Source organism: Magnolia sinica, chromosome 7 (assembly GCF_029962835.1).
Source record: "Magnolia sinica isolate HGM2019 chromosome 7, MsV1, whole genome shotgun sequence".
NCBI classification, from domain to species: Eukaryota; Viridiplantae; Streptophyta; class Magnoliopsida; order Magnoliales; family Magnoliaceae; genus Magnolia; species Magnolia sinica.
In genome coordinates, this window is record NC_080579.1 from 10,183,177 (window position 1) to 10,197,593 (window position 14,417).

Consider the following 14,417-nt stretch of genomic DNA (forward strand, 5'->3'; position numbering starts at 1 on the left):
GACCATGGTCCATCGTAAAAGGACTTTTGCCTTAAAACATTAATTTTTTTTCATTTAAAAAAAAGAATATGGTGAAAAATCAAATTTTTTTGTAGTCTAATAATTGTTTTTTTAATAGAATTTCAGTGGTTTAATTGTACATATTTGTATCTAAGATTATTTTTTAACAATTGATTAAATGTAAAAAGAAAATTTATTTTGTTTTTATATCAAATGAGTGGAATTTTTATTTTTATTTTTTAATTTAAAATTAATATTTAAATGATTTATAATATCATATGAAAAAGAATATTGAGAAGTTTAAAAAATTTAACAATGTGTGAGAAAAAATTAGATTTTGAAAAAATAAAAATCGTGATTTAATAAAAATCTATTTTGTGGGAACAAAAAAGAATATTGAATAAAGTTGATAATTTTGAAAAAAAAAAGAATTTGATTTCGAGAAAAAAATAATATCCTGAAAAAGAAAATTAAAAAGATTTTTAAAAATGTGAAAATTTTCACAATGTTGAAAAATGAAAATATTTTGAAAAAGAAAATGAGAGTTTGTATTTTGAAAAATAAAATAAAATTGACAAGTTTGAAAAAAATGCTTTAAATTGTAGTTCGAAAGAATTGAAAATTTTAAAATAAAACGATATTAAAAAATCGATACTTTAACAAAAAACAAACATTTTGAAACGAAAAATAATGAAGTTGAAACAATTTATGATTTTGAAAAATAATTGAAAATGTTCAAAATTTGAAATTAAAAGAAATTTATTTATAAAAACACTAAGATTTTGAAATATATATATATATATATATATATATATATATATATATATATATATATACCATTTTAAAAAAGAAAATTGAAAAGTTGAAAACAAAATGATGCTTTTGAAGAAAAAAATCGGCATTTTGGAATTTTTAGGAAAAAAATTAAATTTTGTGAAAATTTTAGAGATTTTGAAAATAAAAATTCAGAATTTGTATTGTTTTTTTTTTTTTTTGAAATAATTTAAGTAACATATGTATTTTTACAAATACTTATAAAATTATTATTATTATTATTATTATTATTATTATTATTATTATTATTATTATTATTATTTTGCTTTTGAATGATTTGCTTGAGTTTCCATCCATGTCTTCTTAAATTTATAAATTAAATGAATAGACTTTGAAAAAACTTGCATCATTTCTGTTGAAAAGCGCATATATTAGGATCCCATACAAAGGAAACCCTATTATAAATCTAGATTTTGAAAAAAAAAGAAAAGAAAATTGAATAAAGTCGATAATTTTGAAAAAAAAAAGATTTAAAAAAAATAATATTTTGAAAAGGAAAATTGAAAAGATTAAAAAATTTTGTGAAAATTTTGACAAGGTTAAAAAATATATATTTTTTGAAATAGAAATTGAGATTTTGTATTTTGAAATAAAAAAAATGAGAAGTTCGATAAGAATTGACAAGTTTGAAAAAAAAAATTGAAAAAAGAGTAAGATAAAAAAAATGGACATTTTGAAAAAATAATGAGAGTTTTAAAAAGATATTGAGATTTATCTGAGAAAAAAAAAATTTAGGTTTTTTACTAAGATATTAGGGACATCCACTAATTGAACCTTTAACCATTTACACACAAAAATTCACTTGTGAAAAAATTATAGCCCAAATATAATAAAGTGTAATTGCAAGAATAACTTATAATGATGAGATTAATCAAATTCTATAATCTAACCATCCTAAGGTTGATCTGAATGGTCAAATATGTTCAGAATGTGCTAATTATGATAGAGAACAAAAATTGGCTCAATTTGACCTGAAACAAATTAGATCCATCCAAAACACTCTTTAAATGGGTGTGATCAATATGTCCATATCTAGACTGATTTTGGACAATCAGATGGGTCCAGATTAAAGAGTAAATAACTTTAGATTTTTAGATTACATTTCACTCAAATTTGACAGTTGGATGACAAGATATGGCAAATCATATTGTTGAACAATCTTGTTCACCTAATATCTTTCGCATCTGAAACTCGATAGTGGCAAGTGACTAGTCAAATCCATGTTTGAATATAAAATATTGGCATTTTCAAAAAAATTGACAAGTTTGAATAAAATAAGTCTGGATCAGATTTCCAAATCGGGCCAAATATTCATGTCAAATATGTGCCACAACTTATTGATCTCATGATTGATATGGCCCACCTGAGATTTGGATCTTCTTATGATTTGGAATCACATCTTAAAATATGATGGAAAAACATATGGACGGTGTGGATATACAAAAAATATATCAAGGCGGGTCCGACACATTAGGGCAACACCATGGATGAGTTACCTAACTAGGGAAATGGTACTATAAGGTCCACTTCATGGGAACTTCCCATTAGGTCGAGTTGTGTGGGCCCCACCATGATGTGTGTAGAACATCAACACTGTGCATTTGATGTGTACCCTTTAGGTTATGGGATATCCCAAAAATCAACTGTATACAAAGCTCTGGTGGGCCATAGCATCTAAATTTATGTGAAGACATACTAAAACATATAAAAATACTTGGTGGGGCCCACATGAGTTTTGGATGCGATTGAAACTTGGTCTGACCCCTCATCCAAGTGGGACACAAGTAATGAATGGGCTGGATTTGCGAATCACATCTAGGTGGGCCCGATATATTATGAATGTTTTAAGGCATGGGTAACCCTCTCAACTATATATGTGGTGTGGCCCACCCAAGTCATGGATCGACTTTATTTTTAAGCCCATGGCCCACCATGAAATGTTGGATCTGACTTTATTCAATTCCCACTATTTTTTTTAATTATTATTATTATTATTATTATTATTATTATTATTATTATGATGGATATGAGTTGTAGTAACAGTTCAAAGGATATCTGAACCATCAAATTCTAATGGCAAGAATAACTTATAATGATGAAATTGTTCAAATTCTATGATCAAGCCATCTTAAAGTTGATCTTAACTGTCAGATGTATTCATCACTCGCTATGATCAAGCCCTAAAATGGCTGGTGGTCGGTGCTCTGTGGGCCCCACCATGATGTATGTGTTTCATTCATGCCATCCATCTATTTTTTCTAGATCATTTTATGGTATGAGACCAACAATGAGTTATATCCCAATCTAAAGTCAGCCACATTAAAGGAAACAGTGTTGAATGAACGTCAACCATCAAAATCTTTTTAGGGGCCATAAAAGTTTTGGTTCAAGCTTATCTTTGTTTTTTACCTTCATCCGGGTCTGTATGAACTAATCAATAGATTGGATGTCAAATAAACAGTACAGTGGACCTTAAGAGGATTTTAATGGTGGATAACCAATCACTATTGTTTTCCGGTGGTGTAGTCCACCTGAGATTTATATCCCTCTCATTTTTATGTTCAAGCCCTAAAATGATATGTAAAAATGGATAAACAGAATAGATTAAATTTTTACACCATGGTGGGTGTGAGACCTGACCTGAGTTTGCATGTGTGCATGTGTGTCTGTGTGTGTGAGTATGCATTCCGTTCATTTTGGTCCCGCAGTCCTACCGGTCAAATTTTGGCGACCCATGACCCGTGGGTAGTGTTTGGGGTCATCCTTAAGTTTGGTCATGTAGACCTGACTCGGATTGACCCGATACCTATGCTATTCCGTCCGCCTCGTCGCTGCGATTCCGACGCTGCGTCCCGTGCGTTAATCCGATATGTACATCTCAAGTTATGAGCATTGATCGATATGGGCCATTGATGGCATGATTGGTAGACCCCACCATGGGTTGCACATTTTTCCATGCCATCATTTCACCCTAGGCTGAGATTTCTAGAAAGGCTATTACCCTAAGCCTTGTTAATATCACCATAGGCCACCATCATTGCCTAGGAGAGAGAGAGCTCATCATTACAAGTCTTAAAAGTCTCTCTCTCTCTTTCCCTCTCATTTCTCTCTCTCATCTCTTCTTCCCTAGCAACTTCCTTCCATTTCTCCAGCCCATCTTCCCTCCATTCTAGCCCCTTCTCCTCCTTTTTCCTCTCAATCCCTCCATTGAAAACCTATCTCATCCATCTATCTTGGTTCCTTGGAGCATATGGAGCTTGGTGATCCAAGTTTGGTGAAGATCTTTAGGTGGGTGCTCTTAAATCCTTCTTCATCTCATCTTTAGAGACTTGTGGGACCTATCAAGTGATGATGGAGGTCCCCTGTGTTTCCATGATTGAGGCCAATGGCCCATTTCTTTACATGCATGTTCCATGGATGGGGCCTTTTTCCATGGGCCCCATCATGGCATTTTCCTTTAATGCATGTCATCTTCCTCCTTTGTGGCTGGATTTTTCCTTTTCCCCTTGAATCTATCCTTCATTTCTGATGTGTGTGGCCCACTTAGGGGCCTTGGAATATCCAGACCGTCCAAGCAAGGTGGACGCCCATGGCTGTCCATTCCTTAGACGTTGACACCCTATTTGCTCCTATTTGGATGCATGCAATGGGTTTTGTGAAGGGGTTTTTATTTGGAAGTTTGTGAGGCCTACTGAGGTGGACCACAACACACATTTTGTGGGGTATTTCCCCCTTTATTCAGTAGCTATGATCGGTTGTTTTCAGACAGACCTTGTTGTCCAGAAAAAATTCTGGACTGTTTTAAAATTATTTTTGGCATAGTTTATGGACTGATTTAGAGGATGTTTTACCTCCACTATTTGATTATTTCTGGAGGTTTGGACCCCACTTAGAAGTATGACAAATTTCACCCTCATCCGTCCCTGTTTGATCACCCAAAAGGGTGGGCCAAAGAGGTTGGACGGTTTAGATTTTCTGGACAATCCAGCCATTCTGCTTGATGGAAAAACATAAATGTCAGCTGGTTTTTGAAATGGTGGGCCACCTTTGTGGACCCCACCTTATTGTATACTTGGACATGGATGTTGGCCTTGCATTTCCCAAAATTTGGCAAACCTGGGCCCACTCTAATGGGGTGCACAAGTCAGGGACAGCAGCATTACTGCAGCAGGAAAATAAAATCTGGACCTTGCTGTCCATAATTTGTATGAAATAAATAAAATATTTATACTACCTTAAAAATTCTAAAATTTTTCAAAGAGGTGGCCCAACCATGGTAGGACCTACTTGCAAAATTTTAGGGCCAATGGACTCCATTTGGGCATCCAAAAGGCTGGGCCAATATAGTGTACTGTCAGAAAAATTCTGCTGTGCAGTCCAGCAGTATAGTTCCATAAAAACAAAAATTAAAAAATATTTTTCTCAGAAGGTGGGCCATATTTATGGGTCGCATATTATTTAAGGCTTGATGAGAGACCTTAGGTCCAAATTTTAGGAATTTTAGATGCCCAGAACCCACTCATTGGATGGCCCAAATTCAGGATAGTTACATTCTAGCAATAGTTCACCCTGGACAAATTGTATTCTTTAAATTTATTAAAATACTTTTGGGTGCCTAAAAATTCTAAAAGTTTACAAGAATGTGTACCACCTATGGTAGGATTACCTACCAAAGTTTGGGGCTAATTGACACCTGTACATACCATGGTGGTGGCTGGACCGGCCCACTATAATGTGGTGCCTAGATCAGTCCGATTTTCAGGATAGATTAATTTCTTTAAATGAATTAAAATATTTCTCAATGTCTAAAAATTTTGAAATTTTGTGGGGGTGTGGGTAACCCACTTACCAAATTTTAGGGGCAATATACTCCTGTACACACCGTGGAAAGGGCTGGACTGGCCCACCACGTTTGGATGTCCAGGTCAGTCCGAGTTTTCTGGATAGACTATTTTATTTAAATTAATTAAAATATTTGTAAATATCCAAAAATTTTAAAATTTTTAGGGGGTGTGGACCACCCATGGAAGTGATACTTTACAAAATTTTAGACCTAACAGACATTTGAGCTGACCGTGGTGCGGCCTGTAATTTGAGTCAGTTTTGGGTCAAATATCCAGGCCCGTAGGATAACCCACCATGGGACGCCCCTACCTTGGGCTGTTGGGCCTGCATTCTAACGGCATGGCCCACTTGAAGTAAGTGTTGTATATCCTCCTTCTTATCTGGTGGGACTCACTGTGATATGTGTGGGTCACCATGGGTTAGGAACCCATTTAAATTAAATAAATTTCTGGACTCCAGCAGGCCGAGGAAGTGGGTGGGTTGGAATTCCAGCAAGGGCCCAAATTTGCTACATAGTTGATCTTTGGGAGCCGTGGCGGCCCACTAGATTCAAGGGAGTGTTGCACACACTCTTTGCCCTCCTTCCTTAGACATGACCCACTTGAAGTAAGTGTTGTATATCCCCCTTCTTATCTGGTAGGACCCACTGTGATATGTGTGGGTCACCATGGGTCAGGAACCCATTTAAATTAAATAAATTTTTGGACTCCAGCAGGCCCAGGAAGTGGGTGGGCTAGAATTCCAGCAAGGGCCCAAATTTGCTGCACAGTTAATCTTTTAGAGCCGTGGCGGCCCACCAGATTCAAGGGAGTGTTGCACACACTCTTTGCCCTCCTTCCTTAGACATTTTGGGCTTAATGAGTGCTCCCTTGAGGCCCACCTTTGTGGTGGTTTTGTGGGCTGGCCTTAACCAGAATTTTTGATAGTTTTATAGGCTCAATGGGCTAGAAATTTCTTTCTTGAGCTCAAGCTTTGTGCAAGGGCTGCCCTTATTAATTTATGGGCCCAATGGGCTGTCTATAAGCTGATCATGTATATTAATGGGCCTTGATGCCCTCATGAAGTGTTTAATTGTGGACTGACTTGCAAGGCCCACATCGATGCATATTGTGGAGGGCCTTGCTAAGCCTTTGGGCTGGTGTGGTAAGGTTCAAACTGTCGGTTTAGGCCTTGCCCATGTGTATTCTTGGGTTTATGGGTTGCTCTCTAAGTCCACCATAATGTATGAATTATGTAGCTCTTTTCCTTAGGGCCCATTATGTGATATAATGTATATGGCTGCTCTCTTTGTGATGGTATTTAGGCCTTGTGAGCTAAGACCTTTTAGATAGGCCCATTGATCTTGGGCCTATATTCTCCTATCTATTGTGATGGGCTTAGGGGCAATAATACACAAGAAGTTGGGCCCTTGGCTGCCCACTAAATTGACCTTGTACTTGGGCCAAAGGTGAGGCCCAACTCGCTTGTGTTAAATGCAAAGTTGCCCATGTAAATGAACTACTAGGCTGCCCATGAAGCCCACCACAATATGTGGAATTATGACCTTTTTGGTTGGGCCCAAACCTTACTTGAGGGCCCAGTATATGGTCTATAAGATTGGGCTTGGAGTATGGCCTATTAGACCATAAATTGCTTAGGCTTTAGATCTTTCATTATATGAGTAGTGGCAGGCTACCTCTTGGAAATTACTTGAGGTTGGATGTCTTCCTGGGTGATCCTAAGGTAGGCCCATGAAGGACGGTCATGGACCATCCTTAAAAAGGACTGTCATAGACCGTATCTGATGAGCCTTCAACGGACGACCATTGACCATCCTTTAAAAGGACAGTCATGGACCGTCCTTAAAAAGGACTATCATGGACCATCTCTTATGGGCCTTCAAAGGACGGCCATGGACCGTCATTTAAAAGGATGGTCATGGACCGTCCTTAAAAAGGACTGTCATGGACCGTCTCTTATGGGCCTTCAAAGGACGGCCATAGACCGTCCTTAAAAAGGACTGTCATAGACTGTACCTTATGAGCCTTCAAACCATATTTTCAAATTTGAGAGGATCAATATACACCTGTTACAATATATTTCATCGTATTCTTCCTGATATACACCTGTTATATAATATATTTCATCATATTCACATTCACATCCATCTAAACCCAAACTACGCAAATCCAACATAAACTACATTCATCCAAACATAAACTACATCCATCTAAACACAAACAATCTTATCCACATTACATTCATCCACACATAAATACATTTAAGTTTAACATCATAAATAAAAAAAGAAAAAAAATCAGCAATAATTTTTTTTTTGTGTATTTCATCTGAAAAAAAAATATTAAACCAACAAAATATTATAATTCAGAATCATGAAGAATTGCATAAACTTCTTCCAAAAAAGTGGGCACTTTTTAAAAACAAAACTGATCATTAAAATAAAACTAATGCAAGTAAATAATGCAAAAAAGTGTTTCAATTCAGGTTAATAGAAACAATAACAAAAATTAAAGCTCTGTAAAAAGGGGCATGTGTTAAAAGGGATACATTCTTATTTCTTGCCATGTGATTGGGCTACAATTCAAGTTAACAGAAACAATAACAAAAATTAAAGCTTTGTAAAAAGGGGCATGTGTTAAAAGGGATACATTCTTGTTTCTTGCCATGTGATTGGGCTACATTATTACAACAATTGGGTTTGGGTTCGGGATCGGGTTTAGGTTTGGTTTTTCAAGTTTAGGTTTAGGTTTAGGTTAGGGAGTTGAGATTAGGATTAGGTGTAGGTCTAGGTTTAGGGATTTGAGAATACATTTAGGTTTTAGGTTTAGGTTTAGGTTTAGGTTTTAGGTTTTAGGTTTTAGGTTTAAGTTTAGGTTATAGGTTATAAGTTTAGGTTATAGGTTATAGGTTATAGGTTAAGGTTTAAGTTATAGGTTTAGGTTAAGGTTTAGGTTTAGGTTTAGGTTTAGGTTATAGGTTTAGGTTAAGGTTTAGGTTTTAGTTATAGGTTATAGTATATAGGTTATAGCTTTAGGGAATTAAGAATAGGTTAAGGTTAAGGTTTATGTTTAGGAAATCGGGTCCGGGTTCAGGATCGGGTTTAGGTTTGGGTTTTCAAGTTTAGGTTTAAGTTTGGATTAGGGAGTTAAGAATAGGATTAGGTGTAGGTTTAGGTTTAAGGATTTGAGAATACAATTCGATTTTAGGTTTAGGTTTAGGTTTTAGGATTAAGTTTAGGTTATAAGTGCAGGTAATAGGTTTAGGGTTAGGTTTAGGTTTTAAGCTTAGGTTTAGTTTATATGTTTAGGTTATAAGTGCAGGTAATAGGTTTAGGTTTAGGTTAGGTTATAGGTTAAGGTTTAGGGAATTGAGAATAGGTTAAGGTTTAGGTTTAGGAAATCGGGTTCGGGTTCGGGATCGGCTTTAGGTTTGGGTTTTTAAGTTTAGATTTAGGTTTAGGTTAGGGAGTTGAGATTAGGATTATGTGTAGGTTTAGGTTTAGGGATTTGAGAATACATTTAGGTTTTAAGTTTATGTTTAGGTTATAGGTTATAGGTTTAGGTTTAGGTTAAGGTTTAAGTTTAGGTTATAAGCTATAAGTTTAGGAAATTGAGAATAGGTTAATGTTTAGGTTTAGGAAACTGGCTTCGGGTTCGGGATCGGGTTTAGGTTTGGGTTTTCAAGTTTAAGTTTAGATTTAGGCTAGGGAGTTGAGATTAGGATTATGTGTAGGTTTAAGTTTAGGGATTCGAGAATACATTTAGGTTTTAGGTTCAGGTTTAGGTCATAGGTTATTAGTTTAGGTCAAGGTTTAGGTTTAGTTTTAGGTTATAAGCTGTAGGTTTAGGGAATTGAGAATAGGTTAAGGTTTAGGTTTAGGAAATCGGGTTCGGGTTTGGGATCAGGTTTAGGTTTGAGTTTTCAAGTTTAGGTTTAGGTTTAGGTTAGAGAGTCGAGATTAGGATTAGGTGTAGGTTTAGGTTTAGGGATTTGAGAATACATTAAGTTTTAGGTTCAGGTTTAGGTTATATGTTATAGGTTTAGGTTTAGGTTTTGGTTTAGGTTATATGTTATAGGTTTAGGTTTAGGTTTAGGTTATAAGTTATAGGTTTAGGGAATTGAGAATAGGTTAAGGTTTAGGTTTGGAAAATTGGGTTCGGGTTCGAGATCGGGTATAGGTTTGGGTTTTCAAATTTAGGTTTAGGTTAGGGAGTTGAGATTAGGATTAGGTGTAGGTTTAGGTTTAGGGATTTGAGATTACATTTAGGTTTTAGGTTTAGGTTTAGGTTATAGGATATTGGTTTAGGTTTAGATTTAGGTTAAGGTTTAGGTTTAGGTTAAAAGCTATAGGTTTAGAGAATTGAGAATAGGTTAAGGTTTAGGCATAAGAAATCGGGTTCGGGTTCAGGTTTGGGATAGGGTTTAGGTTTAGGTTTAGGTTAGGGAGTTGAGATTAGGATTAGGTGTAGGTTTAGGTTTGGGGATTTGAGAATACATTAAGGTTTAGGTTTAGGAAATCGGGTTCGGGTTCGGGATTGGGTTTAGGTTTGGTTTTTCAACTTTAGGTTTAGGTTTAGGTTTAGGTTAGGGAGTTGAGATTAGAAATAGGTGTAGGTTTAGGTTTAGGGATTTAAGAATACATTTAAGTTTTAGGTTTATGTTTAGGTTATAGTTTATAGGTTTAGGTTAAGGTATAGGTTTATGTTTCGGTTTAGGTTATAAGCAATAGGTTTAGGGAATAGAGAATAGGTTAAGGTTTAGGTTTAGGAAATCTGGTTCGGGTTCAGGATTGGGTTTATGTTTTGATTTTCAAGTTTAGGTTTAGGTTTAGGCTAGGGAGTTGAGATTAGGATTAGGTGTAGGTTTAGGTTCAGGGATTTGAGAATACATTTCGGTTTTAGGTTTAGGTTTAGGTTATAGGTTACAGGTTTAGGTTTAGGTTTAGTTTTTAGTTTAGGTTTAGGTTATAGGATATAGGTTTAGGGAATTGAGAATAGGTTAATGTTTAGGTGTAGGAAATCAGGTTCGGGTTCGGGATCAGGTTTAGGTTTGGGCTTTCAAGTTTAGGTTTAGGTTTAGGTTAGGGAGTTGAGATTAGGATAAGGTGTAGGTTTAGGTTTAAGGATTTGAGAATACATTTAGATTTTCGATTTATGTTTAGGTTATATGTTATAGGTTTAGGTTTAGGTTTAGGTTAAGGTAGAGGTTTAGGTTTCGGTTTAGGTTATAAGCTATAGGTTTAGGAAGTTGAGAATAGGTTAAGGTTTAGGTATAGGAAATGGAGTTCAGGTTGGGGATCGGATTTAGGTTTTGGTTTTCAAGTTTTGGTTTAGGTTTAGGTTAGGGACTTGAGATTAGGATTAGGTGTAGGTTTAGGTTTAGGGATTTGACAATACATTTAGGTATTAGGTTTAGGTTTAGGTTATAGGTTACAGGTTTAACTTTAGGTTTAGGTTAAAGTTTAGGTTTAGGCTTAGGTTTAGGTTATAAGATATAGGTTTAGGGAATTGAGAATAGGTTAAGGTTTAGGTTTAGGAAATCGGGTTCGGATTTAGGTTTTGGTTTTCAAGTTTAGGTTTAGGTTTAGGTTAGGGAGTTGAGATTAGGATTAGGTCTAGGTTTAGGTTTAGGGATTTGAGAATACATTTAGGTTTTAGGTTATAGGTTACAGGTTTAGGTTTATGTTTAGGTTTAGGTTAAAGTTTTGGTTTAGGTTTAGGTTTAGGTTTAGGTTATAAGATATTGGTTTAGGGAATTGAGAATAGGTTAATGTTTAGGTTTAGGAAATTAGGTTCAGGTTCAGGATCGGGTTTAGGTTTGGGTTTTCAAGTTTAGGTTTAGGTTTAGGTTAGGGAGTTGAGATTAGGATTAGGTGTAGGTTTAGGTTTAGGGATTTGAGAATATATTTAGGTTTTATGTTTATGTTTAGGTTATAGGTTATAGATTTAGGTTTAGGTTTAGGTTAAGGTATAGGTTTAGGTTTCGGTTTAGGTTATAAGCTATAGGTTTAGGGAATTCAAAATAGGTTAAGTTTTAGGTTTAGGAAATCGGGTTTGGGTTCGGGATCGGATTTAGGTTTTGGTTTTCATTATTTAGGTTTAGGTTTAGGTTAGGGAGTTGAGATTTGGATTAGGTGTTGGTTTAGGTTTAGGGATTTGAGAATACATTTAGGTTTTAGGTTTAGGTTTAGGTTATAGGTTACCGGTTTAGGTTTAGGTTTAGGTTAAGGTTTAGGTTTAGGTTTAGGCTTAGGTTTAGGTTATAAGATATAGGTTTAGGGAATTGAGAATAGGTTATGGCTTTGGTTTAGGAAATGGGGTTTGGGATTGGGTTTAGGTTTGGGTTTTAAAGTTTAAGTTTAGGTTTAGGTTAGGGAGTTGAGATTAGGATTAGGTGTAGGTTTATGTTTAGGGATTTGAGAATACATTGAGGTTTAGGTTAGGAAATCGGATTGGGGATCGGGTTTAGGTTTGGCTTTTCAAGTTTAGGTTTAGGTTTAGGTTAGGGAGTTGAGATTAGGATTAGGTGTAGGTTTATGTTTTGGGATTTGAGAATACATTTAGGTTTTATGTTTAGGTTTAGGGTATAGGTTTTAAGTTTAGGTTTAGGTTTAGGTTAAGGTTATAAGTTATCTGTTTAGGTTTCAGTTTAGGTTAAGGTTTAGGTTTAGGTTATAAGATATAGGTTTAGGGAATTGACAATAGGTTAATATTTAGGTTTAGGAAATCGGGTTCGGGTTCAGGATCGGGTTTAGGTTTGGGTTTTCAAGTTTAAGTTGAGCTTTAGGTTAGGGAGTTGAGATTAGGAATATGTGTAGGTTTAGGTTTAGGAAATCGGGTTCGGGATCGGGTTTTGGTTTGGGTTTTCAAGTTTAGGTTTATGTTTAGGTTAGGGAGTTGAGATTAGGATTAGGTGTAGGTTTAGGTTTTGGGATTTGTGTAAATATTTAGGTTTTATGTTTAGGTTATAGGTTATTTGTTTAAGTTCATGTTTAGGTTAAAGTATAGTTTATAAGCTATAGGTTTAGGGAATTGAGAATAGGTTAAGGTTTAGGTTTAGGAAATTGGGTTCAGGTTCGAGATCGGGTTCAGGTTTTGGTTTTCAAGTTTAGGTTTTGGTTTAGGTTAGGGAGTTGAGATTAGGATTAGGTGCAGGTTTAGGTTTAGGGATTTAATCAGAATACATTTAGGTTTTAGGTTCAGGTTTAGGTTATAGGTTACGGGTTTAGGTTTAGGTTTAGGTTTAGGTTATAAGATATAGGTTTAGGGGATTGAGAACAGGTTAATGTTTAGGTTTAGGAAATCGAGTTCAGGTTCGGGATCAGGTTTAGGTTTGGATTTTCAAGTTTATGTTTAGGTTTAGGTTAGGGAGTTGAGATTAGGATTAGGTGTTGGTTTAGGTTTAGGGATTTGAGAATATATTTAGGTTTTAAGTTTATGTTTAGGTTATATGTTGTAGGTTGAGGTTTAGGTTTAGGTTAAGGTATAGGTTTATGTTATAAGATATAGTTTTAGGGAATTGAGAATAGGTTAAGGTTTAGGTTTAGAAAATCGGGTTCGGGTTCGGGATCAGGTTTAGGTTTTGGTTTTCATTGTTTAGGTTTAGGTTTAGGTTAGAGAGTTGAGATTAGGATTAGGTGTAGGTTTAGGTTTAGGGATTTGAGAATACATTTAGGTTTTAGGTTTAGGTTTTGGTTATAGGTTACAGGTTTAGGTTATAGGTTACAGGTTTAGGTTTAGGTTTAGGTTTAGGTTAAGGTTTCGGTTTAGGTTTAAGTTTAGGTTATAAGAAATAGGTTTAGGGAATTGAGAATAGGTTGATGTTTTGGTTTAGGAAATTAGGTTTGGGTTCGAGATCAGGTTTAAGTTTGGGTTTTCAGGTTTAGGTTTAGGTTTAGGTTAGGGTGTTGAGATTAGGATTAGGTGTAGGTTTAGGTTTAGGAATTTGAGAATATATTTAGGTTTTAAGTTTATGTTTAGGTTATATGTTATAGGTTTAGGTTTTGATTTTGGTTAAGGTATAGGTTTAGGTTTTGGTTTAGGTTATAAGCTATAGGTTTTGGGAGTTGAGAATAGGTTACGGTTTAGCTTTGAAAATCGGGTTCGGGTTCGGGATCGGGTTTAGGTTAAGGGGTTCATTGTTTAGGTTTAGGTTTAGGTTAGGGAGTTGAGATTAGGATTAGGTGTAGGTTTAGGTTTAGGGATTTGAGAATACATCTAGTTTTTAGGTTTAGGTTTAGGTTATAGGTTATAGGTTTAGGTTTAGGTTTAGGTTAAAGTTTAGGTTTAGGCTTAGGTTTAAGTTATAAGATATAGGTTTAGGGAATTGAGAATAGGTTAAGGTTTAGGTTTAGGAAATCGGGTTCGGGTTCGGGATTCGGTTTAGGTTTGGGTTTTCAAGTTTAAGTTGAGATTTAGGTTAGGTAGTTGAGATTAGGATTAATTGTAGGTTTAGGTTTAGGGATTTGAGAATACATTAAGGTTTATGTTTAGGAAATTGGGTTCGGGATCGGGTTTAGGTTTGGGTTTTCAAGTTTAGGTTTAGGTTTAAGTTAGGGAGTTGAGATTAGGATTAGGTGTAGGTTTATGTTTTGGGATTTGAGAATACATTTAGGTTTTAGGCTTAGGTTTAGGTTATAGGTTTCAGGTTTAGGTTTAGGTTTAGGTTAAGGTTATTGGTTTTATGTTTAGGCTTCGGTTTAGGCTGTGGTTTAGGTCTAGGTTTAGGTTTCGTTCTAA